We start from the raw sequence: 23,840 nt of genomic DNA, 5'->3' as shown, positions 1-23,840 counted from the left end.
TCATGAGGACAGAGAGACTAGAGAGCTTATTCAAGGGCAAGTACAAATGGCAGAGTCTGAACTTGAACTCACATGTCCTCATGGTATGTGGGTCCAGGAAAAGCATGATAAGAGCCAGTCTACCCAGATTCAAAACCTGAACACTGGTGATTTGGAGAATGTACTTAACCTTTCTGTGACTCAATTTCTTTATCTATAGAGTCAATAACAGTACCTACTTCATAAGGTTGTTGTCAGAATGAAATGAGTTGATATTTGCAAAGTGCTCGGCACCCAGGAAGCACCATACATGTGGTTGTTATTAATAAAGTACAGGTATCTGGTTCCACCTCCTCTTATAAACATACAAATATATTTGTAAAGTCATGTTCCCAACATTTATTTTTGGATATCCCAAAACTCCCAATGTCTGTGCAAAATTATTAGCAAGTTAGCATCTGAGCCCAACCCAGATCCTTAATTTCCTGTGATCCTGATACATCCCTGCTTTTATAGTTAAGTATCCCTTCTGCCGGGTAATTAGTAGTAGTGACGCCCATACCATCACTCAGATGGAATGGGATGTTACCTTCCTGTTCACTGTCAGTGTAAATGCAATCTTAGAATTGGAGCTGCCTAACTTATGCAAATTCACAATGACCCAGAGGAGGAACTCTGTAAAATACTGTAGATTGAAAAGACATAAAAGATCCCACTTTCCTCCTGATTGCAATTTCTTATCTGTTTCTACAAGTGCAGGCTGGATACTACTCCTTATTACAGAAACTACATCATCTGAAAATATGTATGAAGAATGAGGCCTTGGTATGAATGGGCCCTTCCTCAACAACTCTTCTCCCTCCTCAAAGTGTGGTAGCTGGACCAGCAGCATCCCTGGGGAGCTTGTTGGAAATGCCAAACCCCTGGTCCCACTTCAGGTCGAATGCATCAGGATCTTCATGGTAGGAAAATCCCAGGTGATTCCTGTGTACATGAAAGTTTGAGAAGCACAGAGTTCCCTCTCTGCAAGTGCTTTATTTGCAATTTCTCTTTTCTTGGAGGGGTCATTTACAGAATGACATGCTGCTAGTTGTTCCGTGGATGGATAAAGTCAAGATTAGCCTAAGTTGGATCATCAGTGCTACACTCCGGCAACCATTCTAAAACTAAAGGCAGCCAGTCCTTTCCTGATTTTCTCTAGTGTCTCTTGTTGCTTATTAAAGCTTGAAAAAAGTAGATGCAGCCTCACCTGCAACAACCCAGAAAAATGGAAGAGTGAATCATCCCATGCCACAATTAGCAGAGTAAGCTCTGCCTGTCGGTTCATAGCTGACTGAGCCCAGAAGTGAATGAGAAGGCAGGCCAGACGATCATCTCTCTGCACGACTCGGCTCAGAAGGCAACCTGGAAGGAAATCAGCGCCTTGGCTGAAATTAAGAAGTTTCAAGAGACTCCAACAAGAGACATAAAAGAGGGAAAGGGAGATAACTTAATGAATCACTCTAATTCTGGAACCACTCAATGCAGAAAGAAAGTATGAGTCTGTTTAAGTGACTGTTATCATATTCAGAGAAGTGACTTAGCATATAAGAAAGTTGGAATGTGATCAGTCAGGATAAACCCTCCCTTCGAAGACAGAATGGCAGCAGGAGAGCTTCACATTACTGCCAGTGTCACTAACTATTACTGTGCTGGCCCCTTGGTCACTTTGTCTTTGGCCAGATAGTCTATTTGAAACTTCAGGGGCTTCCCTGGTGGAGCAGAGGTTGAGAGTCCACCTGCTGATGCAGGGGACACGGGTTCAAGCCCCAGTCCAGGAAGATCCCACATGCCGCGGAGCGGCTAGGCCCGTGCACCACAACGACTGAGCCTGCGTGCCACAACTACTGAGCCCGCGTGCCACAACTACTGAGCCCACGTGCCACAATGACTGAGCCTGCACTCTAGAGCCCACGAGCCACAACTACTGAGCCTGCGCGCCACAACTACTGAAGCCCGCGCACCTAGAGCCCGTGCTCCACACAAGAGAAGCCACCGCAATGAGAAGACTGTGCGCTGCAACGAAGAGTAGCCCCCGCTCACCGCAACTAAAGTCCGCACACAGCAATGAAGACCCAACGCAGCCAAAAGTAAATAAATAAATAAATAAATAAATAAGAAACGTGAATGTATCAGTCCCAAACTCCCAATTTAACCCCCTCCCCCCACCTTTCCCCTTTGGTAACCATAAGTTTGTTTTCTAAGTCTGTGAGTCTGTTTCTGTTTTATAAATAAGTTCATTTGTATCATTTTTTAATTTTTTAAATTTAGATTCCCACTACTATATTCAAAATAGATAACCAACAAGGATCTACTGTACAGCACAGGGAACTCTACTCAATATTCTGTAATCACCTAAATGGGAAAAGAATTTGAAAAAGAATAGATACATGTATATGTAAAACTGAATCTCTTTGCTGTACGCCTGAAACTAACACAACATTGTTAATCAGCTGTACTCCAATATATAAAAAAAAACAAAAAAGACACACTATTTACATTTGACTTGTTTGTAAAAAGAGAAAAAGAAAGAAACTTGGATGTAATTCAGTGAGTATCAATTGGGCAGGGACTATACACACTTGGCATGATGGGAATTTCAAACATGGAGGTGATTCAGGCTGTTCCCTCTGAAGTTTATGGTCACTCATGGTGTGTGCTGAGACATCTATTTCGATTTTTTGAAGAAAATATTATTTTGTGCATAAATGTCCTACTTCATTCAGTCAGGAGGAGAGGATAAAGCAGGGAGTTTGGGTTCAGAAAGCACTCTCCAAGTAAAATAGTCCCCAGTGATATAAAAAAAAAAAAATTGACATTTAATGACTTTCAAACACTTTTGCACAGGCTGCTGATTTGTATATGCTCTGGATCCCTATAAAGAAGGTAAGGTAAGTGCTTTTCCTTCTAACTTAACAGAAAAGGCTTTCCAGCTCAGAGACCTCAAATGAGTGAGTCATGCTTGCATGGCCACGGAGTAGTGGAAAAAAGAATATCAACTTGGATTCCATGTTCCAGTCTAGAACTTTGTCTACTTGCCCATGCTAAGTCTTAGGTTGCTTATAAAGCATGCCCACATATCTTATTTAATTTTAATTTCGATCTTAAATTATCCTATGGAGTAGAAAGCAGCAGGGGACAGTGATTCTGATTTTCAGATGAAAAACTTATCAAGTGGCTCTACAATGGGTCATCAGGACTGAAACCTCAATCTTTGGATTCCTGACGGGAGCTTTCTTCTTCTTCCCTGGTATGAATACTCTCTAAAATCTATTTCCTCTTCTTCTTGCATACCTGGCTTGACTATATTTCACAGCCTTCTTTGCAATTAGCGATAGCCATGCAACCGAATTCTAGCCAATGAAATGGGAGTGCAAGGCATGTATGCCTCTTCCAAGGCTTGGTCCGTAAAAGTCTCCCAGGTACACACCTCTAAGCCTGCTCTGCTCCTGGCTGAGTGCAATGGAGACAACAGTGACAAACTTGGAAGCTATGTATGGATGATAACAGTGCCATAGTCCCTCTCGGTCCCTGAATGCGTGGAGCAAAGTCCCCTTCCCACCTCACCACCAGCCTCAAATTGCCCTCAAATTGGACAATCATGTGATTAAGAAATAAACTTTCACTGTGTTGAGTCATGACATGTTTTGGTGGATCAGTTATGGATTTTCTTGGCTGTGATACACAAGCTGTAGTGAATGCCAGCTCAGTGGGGCAGCAGCTCCATGCCTTCTCCTCTACTTCAGAGACTATCAAATCCATCCCTGCTGTGATTCTTCAGGGCATTCGGGGATCCGAGCAAGCAGGCAGAGCCATTTGGAGGCGGTGTAGAGAAGCAGAAGAGACCAGGCTTTGTGAACACACCTCAGTTTGAAGTCCTGCTCTATCATTTATTAGCTACGCAAATCCTGGCTGCTCCCGTAGCCTCTCTGAGTCTTGGTTTCCTCATCTGTAACATAGCGATACTAAACAGCAATAATGTTATGGTGAATTTTCAGCTATGTCATGACTTAAGTGACATGCTCGGCACAGACCCTGGTACATAAAGGATATTTGGTCACCAGTAGGCATTATTCATCTTCAGCTTGTGCACTGCTGAGCTTTTCTGTCACCACAACACCAGTAGAATTGTAGCTGAGGGTAATATGGGTGGTTAATAGTGGAGAAGTAGAGACTGCAGCTCTTCATTTGTTATTCTAAAGAGGACGCAGCTACCAAAGACAGTTAAGACAATTAAAAAGGTAAAGGTGAGTGCTGTTGATGCCACTGGGACAGATGAGTTAGTGAAATGAGCAGAAGTGTATTTGTCTTCAGTACTACCGGCTTCCACTAATAATTCTAGGTCACCCTGCCAAGTAAGATCTACGATCAGCAAAATGGCTTAGTCACATCATCGTAGGGGGCTGTGCATTGGATTTTACTAATAGTCTACGTAATCAAAGCAGCATGTAACCCAAACACAGACATGATTACACCTCCCAGAGTCCTTAAGAGAACTCCAGAGGGTTAGAGAGAATTACATCTCCTTAACTCTTGGCCACTGACTTTAAAGATAGGGTCATAATATTTGTTCTATGACTGCAGGCTTATTTCTTTCATTACTTTCTTTGGCTAGCCATTTCAAAACTTTACTCTGGAAAATTCCCATTTACCCTAGTGCTTCGTGACCATCTCACACGCACATACGGACACAACAATTTTCCCATTGCTTCAAACCTAATCCAACCATCACCAAAATAAAATGTGCCCATATAAAACAAGAGCCATGCAGTACACGGTTTTCAAATTCCATGACATTTCAAATTCTTATGTTACTCAATATTGCATTTTAAAAATGACACTCTCTAAATCCAAGTATGTTGAGTTAAATGACATGTTACCAGTTCAGTTCATTCACAGTGAGAACAAGTACATTCTTCCTGGGATTATCAAACCATTGGGAGCTGCCTTTTCTGCAGGCAGAATAAAAGCGGATGATTAGATCTGAAAGCACTTTCAGAGATTTGCTGTTGTGATTTTTACCGTGTTTCTCAGCCAACCCCTTGTAGGTATCTCAGCATTCAAGCTGACACACGGCAGACTCTGCATTCTCTGGGGCAACACTGACAAAATGCCCATCACCCCGGGCAGAGTCAACAAGGGTCACTGGCCAAAGCCTGAGTGTGTCTGTCCCTGAGCTGTCTCACCCCCAGCCCCTCCCCTCCTTCCTCACTGCCACCACCCCACTCAGTGCTATTCCATCTTTAACACCACTTGCAAATCTCCTCTTGCGAAGAGTTAAAGGTGTTAAAGACAGAATCATTGGCAGGTGATGGTATCTAACATGAAACAACTTTATTTTTATGGTACTGGTTCCTAAGGTTAAACTTCTATGTATGAATAGTGATACCAGTTTTCCACTAAGATGGTATCAGCCTGGCATCCAAGCCCCTTTCCAGCATATTCTGATGCTCCCTGACATTCTCCCCTGCTCTTCCTTTACGCTTCCATGCTCTAGCCAACAAGAACTTCACACCGGCCCACTACCTGCTTTCTTATTTCTGTTTTTGCCCAGGTTGTACCTTCCACCTAGCATCCCTTCCTTACTCCCTGCCAAAGAAGTCTTTGCTATTTCCCTTTGAAGTACTCCTTGAGCTATCTGCATTTCTCATGAGCATTATTCTACCTTACCTTATTTTATAGCCATGTATCAGAACCACCTGGGAGATATTTTAAACTACTGATGCCTTAGCTCCAGGCTTAGAAATCCTGGTTTCTAGAGTAGAGCTCAGGCCTTGGACGAGTGTAGAACCTCTGCAGGAGACTCCAGTCTGCAGCAAAGTTTGAGAACCATCGCTACAGACACTTGTGATCTTCTCCAGGCCCCTACAACTGGATGGTCAGTCTCATATTTGCTCACCTTGGCATGGATGGAATGGCCGAGAAAGACTTGAGCATTCATTTCAGTGTCCTGAACCCATCTGGGCCTGGGCTTACTAAGTCCACTCTGGTCTTGTTCCAGGACACCCAAATCTCTGATGGCTTTTCAATCATGACTCTATTACATTATTGTACACATTATTAAAAACAGACCACCAGGAACAGGAAGGCAGCACAATTCAGCCAAGCTTTGGACTGCTTCCACATCTAGGAAAAGTATCATGCAGGCTATTTTAGGTTGTTAATTAAACATGGAAAAAACAATAGCCATCTGGTGCCACCAAGTATGGACACTAAATTTTTTTTCTCCGATTTCCACATGATATAATTCACCTCTATAAACTAAATGCTATCGATTAGAGAAAGCATTGTTTTTAACATGGCGTCTCTCAGTATGGCTGTGCCTAACTCCCTCATGGCATACAGGTGTGGATAGACTGTTCTCCAGAAGAAACAGTTCAGAATGAGTTTAAATGGGTGCCATTATAAGTCATGGTAAAATCTAACACCTGGCCATGAGTTGTAACCAGAGAAATGATTTAAGAGCCTAAAATCAAGATCAAGAGCTCTCACAATCTCTGCCAGACTTCAGGTTATCTTACTGTTGTTTAAAAGACACTGTCAGCTTTTTTTCTGTGAGTTCTTCTGACAGTTTACAGGTTTTGTTTTATACTCCATCTCTCTCAGCCTCCCAGGTTCTGAAATCAGTGAGAAATGGCATGTCTGTTTCTCCTAAAACATTATTAGTGACAGACCAAGGTCTGCAACATCTGAACTCACATGTATATCCAAGTGCATCTTTGAGAATATTTTAAATCATTCTTTGCCATTTTCATTCCTCTGCCTGTAGAAAAATGACAGACATTCCAGATTTCACAGAAAAACTGTCCAGATAGAGACTGTGGCTAGTACAAGTCAGCCGAGCTCAATGTCAGGGAGATGCAAGTCATTTTCCTTTCATTAATTCCCACTAATATGTTCTCCTCCCCTCATTCTTATCTGTCCCCACCTACGTTCCATGTTTTGTATTCAGTCTTTTAGGCCCTTTTGTTCTCTCTTCCTTAGAATCTTCTCTGATACCTCCTTCATTCTTTTATCTCACAAGCTCAGCCTCTGGTTTGGGGGAGACCTCTCCCTAAGTGTGACTCTACCAGGGATGCTCTCACCCCTTCAGTTCATCCTTGGCCCTGGTGATGCCTTGCTTGTACTGGTAGCCGTGGAAACAACTCCATCTGGAAACAGATCCTAGCACATTAAAGATAGAAGCATATGCCATAATAAAAGCGGGAGTGCATATGGACAATGATTGGAAAGGAAAAGACCCAGAAAAAATGGAAAATCTTTTGTAGTGCTGTGTGTAGATGCTTTGTTTACTTTCCCTAGTGCTGTTATCACTTTGTTAGTAGAATTTTCAACTTTGGAATTAAAAAAAGCATGCACTTTTTAAAAAAGTGACTTATCTCTAAAACATTTATGGAGTGTTAAAAAAAAAAAAAGCAGGGCTCTAGGGTGAGGAATTCAAAGAGTGAGACAGAAAATAACGAGAACTTTTGCAGAGGCAGACTTCACTGAGTGCATGGATGTTTGAAAATGGCCCGTCTTCCTTGCGCACAGTGACTCTCTGGAATAAAGGCTTCCTTACACATCCGTCCCCAGAGGACCGTCTTCTGTGTCTTGCAGGATTTGAGCTGACACCGCTCTCCCACTTCTCTGAAGCCTTGCATTACGCTCCCCGGCTCTGCTGCGCTCTTCCTTTTGCTTCTCTCTTCCGCCCCACTTCCCAGCTGTGCGGTGATGCGGTGACACCTAACACTTCGCGGTAGCATATGCTGGCGGGAGCAGGTGCCAAAGCAGCAGAGGCTGTGAGAGATGGAGAGGATCCCTCGAAGGGCCGGGCTCTGCCTCGCGGGCCCCAGCTGCTCTTCCTTCCCGGTCCCTGGTCCTGGGGACGGGGGGGACCGGGCAGGTCCAGATGACCACGCTGGTGGCGTCATTTTCTCATCTATACACTGGCTTTTTGAGAATTCATTGAGATAAGACGTTTTAAAGGGCCTAATTATAGTACATTGTCAATATATGGTCATTTTTTTTTAACATCTTTATTGGAGTATAATTGCTTTACAATGGTGTGTTAGTTTCTGCTTTACAGCAAAGTGAATCAGTTATTATACTGCCACCTTCCGAGTTAGGTTTACAGGTTAAACGGATGAGGAGGGAAGCTGAGGCAATTTTCCACCTACCTCAAGAAAACCACGTTCTTTAAGATCGGCAAAAGGTACTTCTGGAACCCGTCTGAAGTCCTGTTCCTTCTCCCCACTTCAGATGGGCTCCGGAGAGAAGAAAATAAACGAAAGGCCTCTGTGGGATTTATTCTGACACTTCTCTCATTCGTTCATTTATTCATTCACTCAGCAAATATGGATTGAGCATCGAGCACACGCCACACCATCTGACAGGCGCCTGTGATACTGCATCGATAAAACAAATTTCCTGACCCTATGGAACCTGAGACTAGCAGAGGCGACAATACTAACAAGCGAACACACACACACACACACAGACACTCATGTATAATATATCAGGAGGTGATAAGTGCTACGGAGAAAAACTCACTGGGGTAAGAATGCTAGAGATCGGGCAGGAGAGGGGAGAGGAGTGATCACATCTTGCAGATGCTGGATAGAAAAGGCCTCTCTGACATTTGTGTAGAGCCTTCTCTGGAGACCTCTTTGGAAACTGTTCTTCAGTAAAAGGAGCACAACTGATACACAGAAATTCTTACTATATAGTACTCGCAGAGTAATTCGTTTTTAACATACCCCTCCTCTATCTGAAAAAGTGATTTTCAGTGATAATCATGAAATGTGCCCTCACCAAACGAAATCACATACGTGAAGTATCCAAACGATAAACACAAATAAAAATGAAAAATGGCCGCAGAGAATGACAGAATGCATGTAACTCAAGGTTCATTCATTCTTATAATCATTGTGTTCTTGCAGTTTATTCCAAAGCTACTATTTAAATGCAAGAATATCAAAGGTTCTGGAGACCTGAGCTGTGCCTGAAGCAGGAGAAAGGTCCCAGAACGGGTGTGTCCTGGGACACACGGGATGACCCGGAGCAGTCTGCATAGCCGGGACTTCTCCCCTGGAATTAACTTCCACGTAGACTACAGCGTTTATTAAATAATAATAACAGTGTGCTCATTTGGAGCTTACGTATATTATTAAAATTTAACAGTAACCACAACAACACATAGTTTGGGGAAGAAAGAGTATTTTATCACTGACATTATTTAGATGCACTAGTGTTTGGTGATGATAAGAAACAAAACAACTGAGTCCATTTCACATTAGTTTTAAATTCTCTATGTGCCTGCTATTATTACCTGCCCCCAGGATGTGCCACTCCCACTGGCCCCCTAGAGATGCCACCGATGGGCTGAGATGCGTGACCCCTCTCTCTCTCCTCATTTCCAGATCTAGCAGGATCCCTTCTTCCAAATATGTTTCACACTTTCCTTCATGGACCTTTCAGAACCTGGAATACAGCAGCCCGCATCCTGCAAGTAAAGTGATCTGACTGCTGAAGCTCAACAGAAAAGCTCATTGGACTCCTTCAAAATGGAAGCCACCCAGCCTTCCTGTTGATTAGAAAGAGCATTACCTCACTTTTGAGAGCAAATAACAGATATTGCTGAATACTTACAATGTGTAAGTTGGTGAGATAGGTAGTGAATGAGGGTACACCAAGTTATGAGACGTGGTCTGGGACCCTAAGACATATAGTCTTGGACACAGCTTATGAAAGGCAAAAAAACAGAGCAAATAAATTCAAGAGATAGAAGTTTATTTAAAAGGAGGGATTACTTTAATCAGGGGTGGAGAAGGAAAGCTTCTGCATTAGTGTTTGACCCAGGTCTCAAAAGGATGCAATGGCTTTGGATAAGTAAAGAGGAAGAGAAGAGAGAAGATGCAGAGTGTGTTAAAGAGTCAAACGACAGTTTGGATGACGGTCCAACGTGAGATTCACCATGAAATATATCAGGAGGGTAAAATAGGGCCACGGGGGCCTCGCATGCCGGGTTTAGGAATCTGACGTTATAGACAACTGAGAGTCACCAAGTGCTTTAAGCAAAGAGGTAACCCACTCAAAGTGGTATTTTAAAAAAAACCGAATCTGGTGGAAATACGAAGTAAGAACTGAGCTGAGGAAGGGGGGAAAGAAGGAGCAAATTTGGATACATAAAGGCAAAAAGTGATAAAGGCCCAAACTGAGGAAATTCTCCTTCAAATAGAATGGAAATATGTGACATTAGACAAGGGATCAAACACCACAAATTCAAACTCAGAGTCTGAATTTATTTTTAATTTGGAGACCATGAAGATAAGGGTATGGCGAAAATAGTCCCACAACTGGCATCTAGGAAAGTTCCTTTCGACTCATTGATGCAATATTCTGAATCAAAGATGAAATGTTCTGACCTAAAGGTTCCCGAAGAAGCAATACAGAGAAGTCTGAGGAACAAAGAATTTTCTTTGAGCGTTAGAGCTCAAATGTTAGTTTCTCCACAAAAGCCAGTAAAAAGCTTTCCGTCCTCCAAAACAAGCAAACAAGCAAAAGAATCACTTGCACAGTGTTCAGGAACATTCTATCTGGTGGTTGGCCTCACCCAAGACAACCTGGCCTTGAGTCAGATGATGTGAAACCCTTAGTCCCTTAGGAATTTAGGATCTACCTTCTGTTTCTAATTCTTTCCTTGAAAACATACGTAACTTCAATTGAAAAAAGAGGTGTGTTTTAATCCTCTGAATGAGCCGTATTTCAGAGCTGTTTTAATTTGTGATGGCTTCTGTGCTAATTAATTCAACTTTCCTCTTTAAAGCTCCATATAAGAACCCTTAAGTTCTCCAGAAGAGAAAAGTGCCCCATTCTTATTTATGAGTTGACTTAAGGGAGGAATGTAAGTTTAAGAGAGTTTATAAAGTCACTATATTTATCCTTATTACAGATAATTTGCTGATTTTAAGGCATAGTCCATGTTAGAAATTTGGTGTTGCCATGGCCATGACCTTCAATGTCCCTGGATTCTCTTAGCTTCTCATGAACACTGGCAGTCTACCTGTCTAATGGTGTAATGTTTGTAAGACAAAATCTGTAAACTGTAATAGTCTTAGCCTCTACTTAGTAGGAGATGAAAGTGTGGTTCTTGTCAAGAAAGTTTAAAGGTTCAAGTATTTATTTCTAGATACTGATAAAAAATTTAGTCACTTCTCCTATGCTCAGTTATTTATTACAGATAAGTTAGGCTCAGGATGTTGTTAAAACGAGGTTCAATTCTAAGAACAGATATTGTCCATTCTTCAAGTTTACTCATTGTATAGGGAAAATCGATGAAAGTATTCAAAAGGGTACAAACTTCCAATTATAAGATGAAAACATTCTGGGGATGTAACATACAGCTGGTGACTATAGTTAACAATACTGTATTGTATATTTAAAAGCTGCTAAGACAGTAGATCTTAAAAGTTCTCAAAAAAAATTTTTTTAACTATATGAAGTGATGAACGTGTTAACGAAACTTGCTGTGGTAATCGTTTCACAATGTGTACGTATATTGAATCATTATAATGTACACCTTAAACTTACACAATGTTATATGTCAGTTATATCTCAATAAAGCTAGGGAAATTTTTGCCTAAAAAAGAAATTTCGTGTTGCATTGTTCATTCTAATTAAAAATTTAAAAGTATATAATTAAAATATTTTTGCATCAAGCTTCAACATCCTTGTGCTATATACTTTTTTTTTTCAGTAGATATGGACATTTATGTGAGGAGTTTGACAAAGCTGGGAGTTTGACAAAGAAACCGCATGACCCAGGAGGTGGGCAGGATCTGGTCCTCTGGGGAGGGGAGAGGAACAGAGTGGATGTGCAATTTCCTTTTCTGACCCAGTTTACCAAAATCTTTACACTTCAATAAAGAGGGAGACTATCCATCTTGAGAGCCACAGATGAAGTAATTTTTTTCCCCAAATTCAAGGTTTGTTTTCATTTTTTTAAACTAGAGATTCCAATTTCCACCGAAACTTGAATCCCTTTTCATTTCCTGGAAAACCTGAGAGGGAGTGGGGAGAGGAAAAGGTACAGGACCCTTGTGTCTACAAGGGCTTTAGCCATCCAAAATCAGCGCTGTCCACTGCCTGACCCAGTCTCTCTCAGAATGACTTTCACACTTCCAAAAAAACACATCTTTCTAAACATGAATCATGGATTGAGATTTCTGAAACCCCCTTCTTTTCCTTCCACAATATAAATGAAGTTCTTTCAAAGCCAAAATACTACATCTTTTTTTTTTAAACATCTTTATTGGAGTATAATTGCTTTACAATGGTGCGTTAGCTTCTGTTGTAGAACAAAGTGAATCAGCTATTCGTATACATATATCCCCATATCTCCTCCCTCTTGCATCTCCCTCCCACCCTCCCTATCCCACCCCTCCAGGTGGTCACAAAGCACTGAGCTGATCTCCCTGTGTTATGAGGCTGCTTTGCACTAGCTATCTATTTTACATTTGGTAGTGTATATATGTCCATGCCACTCTCTCACTTTGTCTCGAGGTGGTTGGACCTAGAGTCTGTCATACAGAGTGAAGTAAGTCAGAAAGAGAAAAACAAATACCGTATGCTAACGCATATATATGGAATCTAAATACTACATCTTGATTGAAGCCTGAAAAGGTTATAAACGGTAAAGGTTGAAAATTTTCCACAAAGGTAGGTCGATGGGGAAGAAAAAGTCCTTACACTGCACCCAGGCAGGATGTGCTTAGAGGCTCATGATCAGCACTGCCTTCCTGGATCACAGCACTACTGTCTTGAAGGAACGCAAGGAACAAGGGCTGTGCTCACCTCTGAGCTGAAATCTGTGCATTTGTCTCCTCCTCCCCAAGCTAGGCACAGGATGCCGTTATCTTGAAGACAAACTTGGCACAGGGGAGCTGTGTGGAGCTTGAATGCTGGGTATCACTGCAATGCTGCAGGCTCTGCGTGCTCCCCGGCACCGAAGCTGCACCTGGGAACGGCTTGCTGATGACCAATTTCCAAGCCGGAGAATTTTTCCTCTTGCTTCAAATTCCTCCGAGTTTCATTTGAAACTCCTGCTAATGAGATGTATCAGGAGTTAAGGCATGTGTCAGAAATGCCAGATCTTTACAGAAAATGCAAGAATATGAAGAGTATGCCTTAGTTTGGGGCAACGGAAAAGGGGTGCTTCCATGGGAGGGAAGACTGAACGATGTGTTATTTGCATAGAGTTTTATAACTTCTAAAGTCCTCTCAGAAACCTCGTACCATCTGACCTTCAGACTGTCTCCACAAGGCTCCTCCATCTCGCAAGGAGTCCCCCGTAACTCCCATGCAACTAATATTTAGTGAGCAACTAGTATATGCCAGGGAGGGGCTGGTGCACCCACAGTAGTCAAGGCCACGGCTCCCACAGAGCTCAGGGTGAAAAGATCATCAAAACCAGCAAAAGAAGCATCAGGATAACTTAGGGGAGGAAGAGAAGCCATAAGGAAAACCCATCAGGGTAATGTGTTGGTGTGATCGAGGATAGGAGCTGCTCTGAGTGGTGACGTCTGAGCTGAGAGCTAAGCATGGGAACGAAGGCCAGCAGACTGGCTGGGGCTGAGCGGGTGGATGGTGAAAGGTGGGTGGGAATGTGAGCCACCAGGCATAAAGAAAGAAGCCGGGGGGGTGGGGTGGGGGGGAGGGAAGCAGGTTCATGTCTGCTGAGTGTTTACTCTGGGCCAGGCCTCGAGCCAAGCTCACAGTTGTAAGTGGAGGGGCTGGACCTCGGACGAGGCTCTCGGACTCCAGATCCTTTATGTGTTGTGCTATGGCCCACACCCTGCCATCCGGAAGGCCAGCTCTGGTTCACCTAGGTGGAAACGGGAAATAAAGGAACACAGATATCTTGAATCCTACGTAGGATCTTTTTTACCCGCCAGCCTATCTCCTGAGTGATTTTATATGAGGGACATAATTTTGGCCTGAGTTTTAAAAATTGGAATTTCTCTAATGCTAAGGAATACTGTCTTCACTTCCTGTCCTTGGCGGCCTCCGGGCTAGAGAATCAGCTGACTGGTTCTATGCTCTGGGATAAATTCGAGCACTGCAGATAGAATATAATTATCAGATGAAACTGGAAAGGTGGTTGAAAAGGAAAAAATAAAACATATTTAATGCCTCCAGGAAATGAATCTCAATGGATCTTGCTTGGTGCTACAAGGAGAATGTCATATAGTTCTTTTCCTCCACCCTCCTTTACGCAAGTTTGAATAATCTCTCTGTCACCGCTTTTACATGAACTTGAATTGCTTTAGAAACCTGTCATAGTGAATTAGCAAAAGCAGTTAGTAATTCAGAGGGGTGCCAGTGCGGCGTTCCTGAAAACTGCTGGTTTGAAGACTTCCTGCAGCATTATTCGGGGACAATAACTCACTTTCATCACCATGTGTCAGTGTGAGCAAACGACGTGCTTTCTGTGGGTTTTAGATTTAACTTCCTTAAAAGTCCATCATAAAGATGAAAAGTGCACAGAGAACATCCGCCTTCATCAAACAAGAGAACGAGGAAACGAGCATACCCTGCAGTCACTTGGCATGGATAAACCAGACGCACAGACCCCATGGCAGCCCGGCAGGCACTCAGGTTTCAGAAGATCCTTGACTTTGACATCAAGGGCAAACTTGAAGTCTGGTGGAATGAGGAGTCAATAACAGAGACATATAAAATAAAACATTTTTCCTCGTGAGCTTGATGATGGGTCACCTCCTTGGAGAAGCCTTCACGTCATGACTATCCTGTCGCACCTGCCTCATCACTCTCTGTCCTGTTACCCTCATGATTGTCTTTTTCTTTACAAGACTTAGCAATTTTTGAAATCACCCAGTCCATCTCATTCCTTGCTTAGCTACTTCTATCCCTCCAACCCAGAGCACAATTTCCATGAGAAGTAGGGTCTCAAAGGTCTTCCATGAGACCCGAGGAACAATGCCTGGAGCATGGAAGTCCTTGATGAGTATTTAGTGAAGGACTTCTGAATTCACAAAATTCGTATTATACCAGAGGCTATTCTGTACGTAACAGTGTTGTTTGATCAGCGGTCATAGTAAAGCCTGTGCAAACTAGAATCCAGGCAGTCACCGTGAACCACCCTTGGCTCTGCTGATCAGAGACCAACAATGTCTAACGGTTACTCAGAGGAGGGAATCTTAGCTGTGGAGCAGCTGTAGGTCTATGCACTATGGAAGCACGTTCCTTAGTGAAACCATGCACAAGCCCCTGTTTCCTTGTCTTTTGAAGTAAAAGGCTGAATCGAGAGTTAATGATGGGAAACGTGAAGATGGAGAAACAAAGAATAGCTGTTGGGCTGGGGAACTGGTAACGCTTTAGACTATAAATCCGCCACTTCGCAGAGTCACCGAACTCCCAGTTCCCTGAAAGCTATAGATAAAGGCCTGACACACCTTCCTAAGTTGTTTGTACAGGAAGCAGAACCCACCAGATGAAAACTGCTGACTGCAAGAACAGAGACCCCAGACTGGTTGAAACCAGAAGGTCAATGATTCTTGAAACTTCACCTTGATGCCAACCAGTCTGAGAACTGGGCACAAGTTAATCACGCACCTACAGCCCCCTCCCTCCCACTGCCTTTAAAACCCCTTCCGTGAAAGCCACTGGGGAGCTCAGGTCTTTTGAACAAGAGCTGCCTGTTCTCCTTGCTTGGTGCCTGCAATAAATGCTGTACTTTCTTCACCACAACCTGGTGTCAGTAGGTTGGATTTACTGTGTGCGGGTGAGTGGACCCAAGTTTGGTTTGGTAAGAGTAGTAAGCTCTAGAAACTGTTATTCACATTCTCAACACTTACGTCTTGATCTACTTGATGAAAGTCTTAGATTATCGCTGAGATTTCTCTACTTCACAAAGTCTAATAGTTTCTGCAACTTTTTATTTTGAAAAAAATTTAAGTCTGAATCTATGAAAAGGGTACAAGAATTGCACAATGGGCACTTTGGATGAGCCAACTGTTAATTTTCTGTCACACTTGCTTTCCCTCTCCTAGCACATATGTGAGTGTGTATGTGTGAAAGTATGCATGTGTGTCTATGTATATGGGCAGGTATGTCCATGTCTATGTATGTGCATAAGTGTGTCTCTGTGTGTATATGGGCAGGTATGTCTGCATGTCTATGTCTGTACGTACACATGTGTGTTTTTGTGTGTATGTATCTGCGTGTGTATATGGGCATTATGTATGCATGTGGGTATATGTGAATGTATGTATATTTTGGCTTGAACTACTTGAGAGTTAGTTGTAGACATTAATGTACTTCATCCCTTAGTACTTCACCGTGAGTCCCCTAAGACAAAGAATAGTTCCCTATATGACGATTATCACACTTGGGAAATTTAAAATCGATAACTCTATTCTTGTCTAATAAGCAGTTGATTTTCAAATTTCCCTAAGTGTCCCAACATGTCCTTTATAACTTCTTATTTTTTTGATCCAGGGTCCAATCAAGGATCACGCATTATATTTAGTTGTCAAACCTCTAGTTTCCTTTAGTCTAGAATGGTCCCCAGGCCATGGCTTTCTTTTTGTTTGTTTTGGAGAGGGGTGGTGTTTCTGACATTGCCATTTTTGTAGAGTACAGGGTCAGTCGTTTTACAGAATTTCCCTTCATTTTAATTTGCCTGATTCTTTCCCTTAGTTAAATCCAGGTTAAAATCTAACATTTTAAGTACCTAACATGACCAATATAAAGTAGACATAAAAACTCAGGTCCCCAGAAGGAATTTTTAGGCTGAAATACCAAACCCATGAAAAATAAAAACACTTCCAACACAGGTATCAGGATCAGGGATCACCTGATAAGACCATCTCCTTTTCTGAATTTGTTAAAAGCCTCATTAATATGATTAAGTTAATGTTACTCACATATTAGTCACTCACATCCTACCTTCAAGAATTTTGCTACAGGGTTTCCCTCATGGCACAGTGGTTAAGAATCCGCCTGTCAATGCAGGGGACACAGGTTCCAGCCCTGGTCCGGGAAGATCCCACATGCTGTGAAGCAACTAAGCCCGTGCGCCACAACTACTGAGCCTGAGCTCTAGAGCGCGTGAGCCACAACTACTGAGCCCGTGTGCCACAACTACTGAAGCCTAGGCGCCTAGAGCCCGTGCTCCTCAACAAGAGAAGCCACTGCAATGAGAAGCCCGTGCACCGCAACGAAGAGCAGCCCCCGCTCGCCGCAACTAGAGAAAGCCCGCACGCAGCAACAAAAACCCAACGCAGCCAAAAATAAATAAATTAATTAATTTTTTAAAAAAAAGAATTTTGTACATCCAAGTTTTTCCTGCATTAGCATTTATGCAATCTTTTTAAAATTCAATTTACTTATTTAAACTCTTTCTTAGTCTATGAAATAATACCAATATAAATGGTTTTGCTATGCTTGCTCTATTTTTCTATACTATCAAAGTATACATAAATACCATCTGTGCACATCTAAAACCACCTCCCATTGCACACTTGGGGAATCACTGAGCAGAGTAGGGTCAAACTGCTCTGTGTGCACACGCGTGTGGACAGAATTAGCACAAAAGGCTTTCTCAAGGACTAAGGAAACAAGAGGGGGCCAGGTTGCCAGGCCAAGCAGGGGACCACATTCAAACCAATGACAAGACCTGCAGCTCCTGAGAGACACAGCTGCTGTCCCTTGACACCAGATGGATTGCTTCTCTGTTCATTTCCCAACCTCTCAGCAGGTGAGATTGAAAACGGGGCCAGGAAAACATTACTCGAGCAAATGCTGACACTGATGGAATCGCTGTGTCCTCCAGAAGATCACTCTTTGTGGTCTGTAAAATACCAGGATTGGACCACACGATCCTATGTTTCACACCCTCTACGTTTCCCAGACAAGGAGCTCGAGACCCTGAGATGCCTAGTGGGTTGTCCAGGGTCACACTGGGAGTTGGTGGTAAACCAGGACCTTCATCCACAGCTTCAGATGCCCAGGCCAGTTCATTTCATCCCCCGGAATTCCCCATGCAGCTCCCTGAGCCTATATAGCTATTAATATATAAAACCATACACACCATATACATATATAAAACCGTATTTATACACATATATATAGAACACACATATACACATACACATGCACACACACACTTACATTGTGTAAAACCACGTTATGGCTTCCTGAGTGCCTTGTGAATGCTCTTTCACCACAAATGCATCCAGTCCCAAAGAGAAGGGCGTTCCCCAAACCTCAACCCTTGTCATCTTTGCTACTCACCACACAGCCTTCTCTCCCTGTATCCCTGCATACATGAACCACGCAGCCTGGAAGGCTTTCAGGAACTCTGCCCATCCTAGAAGATACATTCCTGCCAATGTATAATCATACCATAGAAGGCAGCTTTAGACCTGCAGACAATTACTCTAGGCCTGGACCTGACACCTCCCTTCCCCCTCAGCTGTGATCCTGAGGAACAGAGGCCTGGCCAGCTCAGGGCTGGATACCAGCAGCTAGTGGATCACCATTGACCCAGGACATCCTCAGAGCCTCTCCCCTCTTTCATCCCCATATCCACGTGGTTGGTTCTGTGGCATCTGTCTCCTTAGCATCTCTCCCTCACCCTCCCTTCTCATCCCTGCTGATACACCTTGATGCAGGCCCTCCCTCACCTCTCCTGACACTGTTACGAGGTCTCCTTCCCGTATCCTGGTCATACTGCCTGCTCACCAAGACACCCTCCTCACCAATGACTCTCAAAACGTGGTCCAGGAACTCCTGGGGGGTTCCTGAGGCCCTTCCCAGGGATCGATGAGGATAAGACTCCTTCCATAATTCTGTAGATATGACTTGACTCCAGTTATGATATAGACTATTTCCATAATACCACAGACAAGACACTAAAGACATGACTTGTCTTTTCTGCTCTTCACCTATCACAAATGGACTGGGGTTTTCCCAAGGTTTTCTGCCATGGGCTATCACAACAGAATGAACACAGAAGCAGGTGCGGGAATCAGGTATTAATGTGATGTGCAGAAACGTAACATGATGCCACTCTCCTCACTGAATTTTTGTTTTGGAAAATAAATTATTTTTCCCAAAAAATTGCTTTTATGTTAACACAAAATGTGCTTACTATTGTTATTTTTAATAAATTAGCAAACTTTTTTAAAATTTCTCAGTATTAACTTCTAATTTCGCATATTTGGTAAATATGGATAATATAACCCATGTAAACAAAAACTCTTTGGGATCCTCCATCATGGTTGAGAGTCTAAAATGTTTCTGATGCCAGAAATTTGAGAACCACTGCCTGAGTTATTCTCGTAAAGAAAATTCATTTATCAGGTCACACCTCCGATGTATAAGCCATTGCTATCCAGAGGTAAAGTCCTAATGGATTTAGCAGGGCCCTCGAGGCTGGACATCCCACCCATCACCCCACTCCCTCCTGCATGGAGGCAACCCCAGCACAGGAGTCCCAAGGAGCTGCAGTGACTTTGCTTTGTTTGGCCTTGTTCTCCAGAGTTCCCTTGCCTGTGGGTTTCAAGTGAAGGTCAACCAGAGCAGAAATCTGTGTGAACCATGGCAGCGGAAGTGAAGCCACAGCATCAGACTGGACAGCTCTGTGGCATGTGCAGTTGGGGCATATTATGGACAAAAAGATACAAAAAGACCAAAAAAAAAAAACCCCAAAAAAGCCACTGCCACTTCTGAAGAGCCGGGAGCAAAAGCAGGGCACTGTGCATGCCCCCTGCACACCACACCACCAAAAGGGGGTGGGCAGACCACCTAAGCCACACCTCTGGCCCCACCCCTGGACACGCCCCTTCCTCACCCCATATAAGGAACCAGCTCCCCCGCCCCACCCCCGTCAGGGAGCAAGCAAGGGAACCTGTTACTTGTTCTCGCTCCCCTCTGCTGCAGCAGGGGCCCCAGTGAAGCCTTGCCTGGATTTCTCATCTGGCCTCTGATCAATTTCTACTGATTAAGGAGGCCAAGAACCGTGGTTGGTAGCAGGTCTCTGAAGCCCTTTTGAAGCCATTCTCATCAACTCCCGACCCAGGTGCATATATGACTCTTGTCTTCTTCGTGTCCTCAAGGTGCCCAGCACATATATGTGGCGCTCCACCTGTAGTGCTTTATGACCTCAGTTTTCCATAAATCTGCTTCTCCCTCCTATGTCTGCAAGCTCTCTGCAGTCAGAGACAGGATCTCATGATCTATATTTTCTTTCCCCAGTCCATGGAACAAATGCATATTCGTTAAATAACTCTAACACAGGGGAGGTAGAGTAAATATGGCAAGTGGGTTTCTAAAGGTCAGACATTGGGGAAGGGTGAATGAGAAAGGATGGAATTGAAGAATTCCAAATTTCTAAGCAGGAAGGTCTGCATAAGGTTTGTTTGTTTGTTTACATCTTTATTGGAGTATAATTGCTTTACAATGGTGTGTTCCTTGCTGCTGTATAACAAAGTGAATCAGCTGTGTGTATGCATATATCCCTATATCCCCTCCCTCTTGTGTCTCCCTCCCACCCTCCCTATCCCACCCCTCTAGGTGGTCACAATGCATAAGGTTTAAAGTCTTTAAACTTTAGTAGGCATAAGAATTACTTGGGGAGCTTGTTAAAAATGCCAATTCCTAGTGTCACACCTTCAGATATTCTGATTTAGCTGGTTTGGGACAGGGCCTACAACTCTTCAGTTTAAGGAGACACAGGGCCTTCTGATGAAGAGGGTCCTCAGAACACACATTATGAATCACTAGCAAAAAGAATATGTGGGAGGAAGGATGCTTAGGTCAGCAGTTCTTAAATTAAGCTGTCTGAGTCACCTGGTGGGGGAAGGTAGGGAGAGCAAGGAAGACTTGATAAAAATGCAGTTTCCTGGGCTCCACCCCAATTTTTCAGAATCAGAATCAGAGGTACTGGACATCCAGTGGGGCTCAGAGTAGAAAACTGTACTCTCAGTCTTGAGAACCTGGGGCAGAGGCATGAGGTTCCTGTCTCCAGCTAATCACCTACCCTGAACCCTGAACCTTCCTTCTAGGAGGCAGAAGCCATAGGATGCCCCTGGATGGAGGGGATCAATAGTCCTAAGAAAACGCCCTTTTGCGGGGGGCGAGTGTCATATGAAAGATTCTAAAGAAAAGATCAGGAGCTTCTGGAAAAATACTGTATTAACAAAAAGACTAATAGGACTGATTCACAGAAAGGACGGACAACTGCAAAGACAAGCCTCTCTCCGTAATTTTGCCAATGAGTTTTGGGTTTTTTTTGTTTTTTTTGTTTTTGTTTTTGCGGTACGCGGGCCTCTCACTGTTGTGGCCTCTCCCGTTGCGGAGCACAGGCTCCGGACGCGCAGGCTCAGCGGCCATGGCTCACGGGCCCAGCCGCTCCGCGGCATGTGGGATCTTCCCGGACCGGGGCACGAACCCGCGTCCCCTGCATCGGCAGGCGGACTCTCAACCACTGTGCCACCAGGGAAGCCCTGCCAATGAGTTTTGACTGTCTGCTTGGTGCCTATGGATTTCTCTCCAGTGGTGTCCCATACAGTTTTTTTTTTTTAATTTTTATTGGAGTATAGTTAATTTACAATGTTGTATTAGTTTCCAGCGTACAGCAAAGTGAATCAGTTATACACGTACATATATCCACTTTTTTTAGATTCTTTTCCCATATAGGCCATTACAGAGTATTGAGTAGAGTTCCCTGTGCTATATAGTAGGTCCTACTGTATATATAGCCCCATACAGTCTTGACCTGCACCATCCAATACGGTAACCAGCAGTCACGTGTGGCCACTCAGCCCTGGAAATGGGGTCTGCAAGACTGAGAAGCTAAAGGTTGAATTTTAATTGTGATTTATTTAAAGTTTAAAAACTAATACTCATTCAGTTATTGGAAAACGTTTAAGTATATTTGCTACAACTTGGATATGTAAATCTGATTTTTCAACAGTACATTTTATGAAATCTAAATATAGGTCAAGTGTTTCTGATGAAAATTCAGTGTCCAAAGTGCAATGTGCTGTGGGTATAAAATACACACGAGATTTCAAAGACTCAGTGTGAAAAATATTTAATAAATGTTAAGTTGGTTTTAAGTTTAAATGATACTTTTGGAGATACTGGGTTAAGTAAAATATATTATTCAAACTAATTTCACCTTTTTCTTTTTACATGTATAGTGTAGCTACTGGAAAGCTGAAATTGCATATTTTACATGTGTAGTGTAGCTACCTATGAAATTGCATAGGTAGCTAGCATTATGCTTCTGCTGGACAGTGCAGTTCTAGTCAAGACTGTGTAAACTGTCTTAGTGTCACTGTCACAATTCAATGACACTTAGTGACACTGAATATTGTCACTAAATATTTTGAAACCGTCTTGGAACGTTACTCTATAGAGTGAAGTGCGTGTATAAAGTTGTCACCCCAGAGGACCAAAGGCTGACTCCAAAGATGCTATCATTTTAGAAACACAGTCTTTTCTGGATCTCCCTACCCCACCTCCACCGGTGATGGAGCAGCCTTCAGGGTAGCTGGCGAGTTCCCTCTGAAAAGAAACCTTGGGATTTTCAAGTCCCACTCTGGTGTCTACACACCTTGATCACCCTCTGCATTCAACAGCCTTACTTCAAACAACTTTGGCTTATTTCAAACCACCCCCAAACGTTTTAAGAATTAACACTGATGAAAATATTCAAAATATTATACTCCCCACTCTCAAAGAAGACCCAACACTATTTTAGATCCAATCAATGGCGTGTCTCTCTGCAGGGACCAGTGATGAGGCCAGCCACACTCCTTAGCCATGTTTGTTAGATTAACTACCAAACAGAAAATGACACTCTTTTATAATCCCTTCTAATGGGTCTCATCCATCTGAAAACTGCTTTGTTTGTTATCAGGTGTTTACTCACACCTTGAGACAGAGGTTTTTAACTCAGGGTCCATGCCCTACCCCTTCCTATATTGTGGCCATAGCTAGAATACAAGGGATCCACAACCGTGGAAGGTCTTTTCTGATTTTTTTTTTCTCCACTGATCTCCAACTGGAATTTAGCATTTCCTTCAAATTTCAAGGCAAGCAACAAACTACATTAGTATTATCGGTACCTGTGACATGAGCAGTAAAAAAAATCACAGCTTTTTTCCACATGACAACACAGTTGTTCCAGAAATCCTGAAATATCGTTTATGTGCATCATAACTTTATGGTAGTTAATTCTTCCTGACTATAGCCCCTCATACTATACAGAGGCAACTCTTAGTCAATTTCTAATCTGGTCACTGTTCAGCTACAAAACAGGGAAGGTGCATTCTCCACCTGGCGACCAGACAACTAGGATGCTTTATAGTCTTATGTGTCTACACCTGCTTGTCCTTCATGAATACGTGGGAAGAAATCAGCCATTTAAATTATTTGTTAGAGTTTCGCAAAACTGGACCGTTCAAATGAGAATTTTTAATTCTTCATAAGTTAACACTGTCTTTTGAAATATGAGAGGCATGTGGGCTGCAAGTCTATAACAGGCAAGTTCAGACACATCTGATGGTTAAGCTAACTATTAAAGTGTGTTATTTAAAGTAATTTTTAAAATACTGTTGACAGATTGGGCAGTGATATAGGTGACGCATACATTTGTAAGCTCTGTGTCAATCATTGTGTTTGTGTATTTTTTTTTTGTTCTTTGTAATCCTACATAATTTTTTTTTTTTTTTTTTTTTTTTTTTTGCGGTACACAGGGCTCTCACTGTTGTGGCCTCTCCCATTGCGGAGCACAGGCTCCGGATGTG

The 23,840-nt window shown here is 42.9% G+C and overlaps 1 protein-coding gene across 5 annotated transcripts in view; it reads right to left on the bottom strand.

The window, feature by feature from the left end:
• Positions 1-23,840, bottom strand: part of LRRC3B (leucine rich repeat containing 3B) — a 101,334-nt gene that overhangs the window by 63,019 nt on the left and 14,475 nt on the right. For 2 of the 5 annotated variants that reach the window (XM_028490350.1, XM_007102244.2), the window contains exon 1: positions 12,853-13,009. The exons of 2 other annotated variants lie outside the window; for them this stretch is intronic. The gene's annotated coding sequence lies outside the window, so the exon portion shown is untranslated. Of the gene's footprint in view, positions 1-1,228; positions 1,266-12,852; positions 13,010-23,840 lie in introns of those variants that run through there. One more of the 5 variants, XM_028490356.1, reaches the window with a different exon arrangement.

The sequence above is a fragment of the Physeter macrocephalus genome, chromosome 1, assembly GCF_002837175.3.
Source record: "Physeter macrocephalus isolate SW-GA chromosome 1, ASM283717v5, whole genome shotgun sequence".
In the NCBI taxonomy this organism is placed as follows: domain Eukaryota; kingdom Metazoa; phylum Chordata; class Mammalia; order Artiodactyla; family Physeteridae; genus Physeter; species Physeter macrocephalus.
This window is presented reverse-complemented; position numbering and strand designations above follow the sequence as displayed.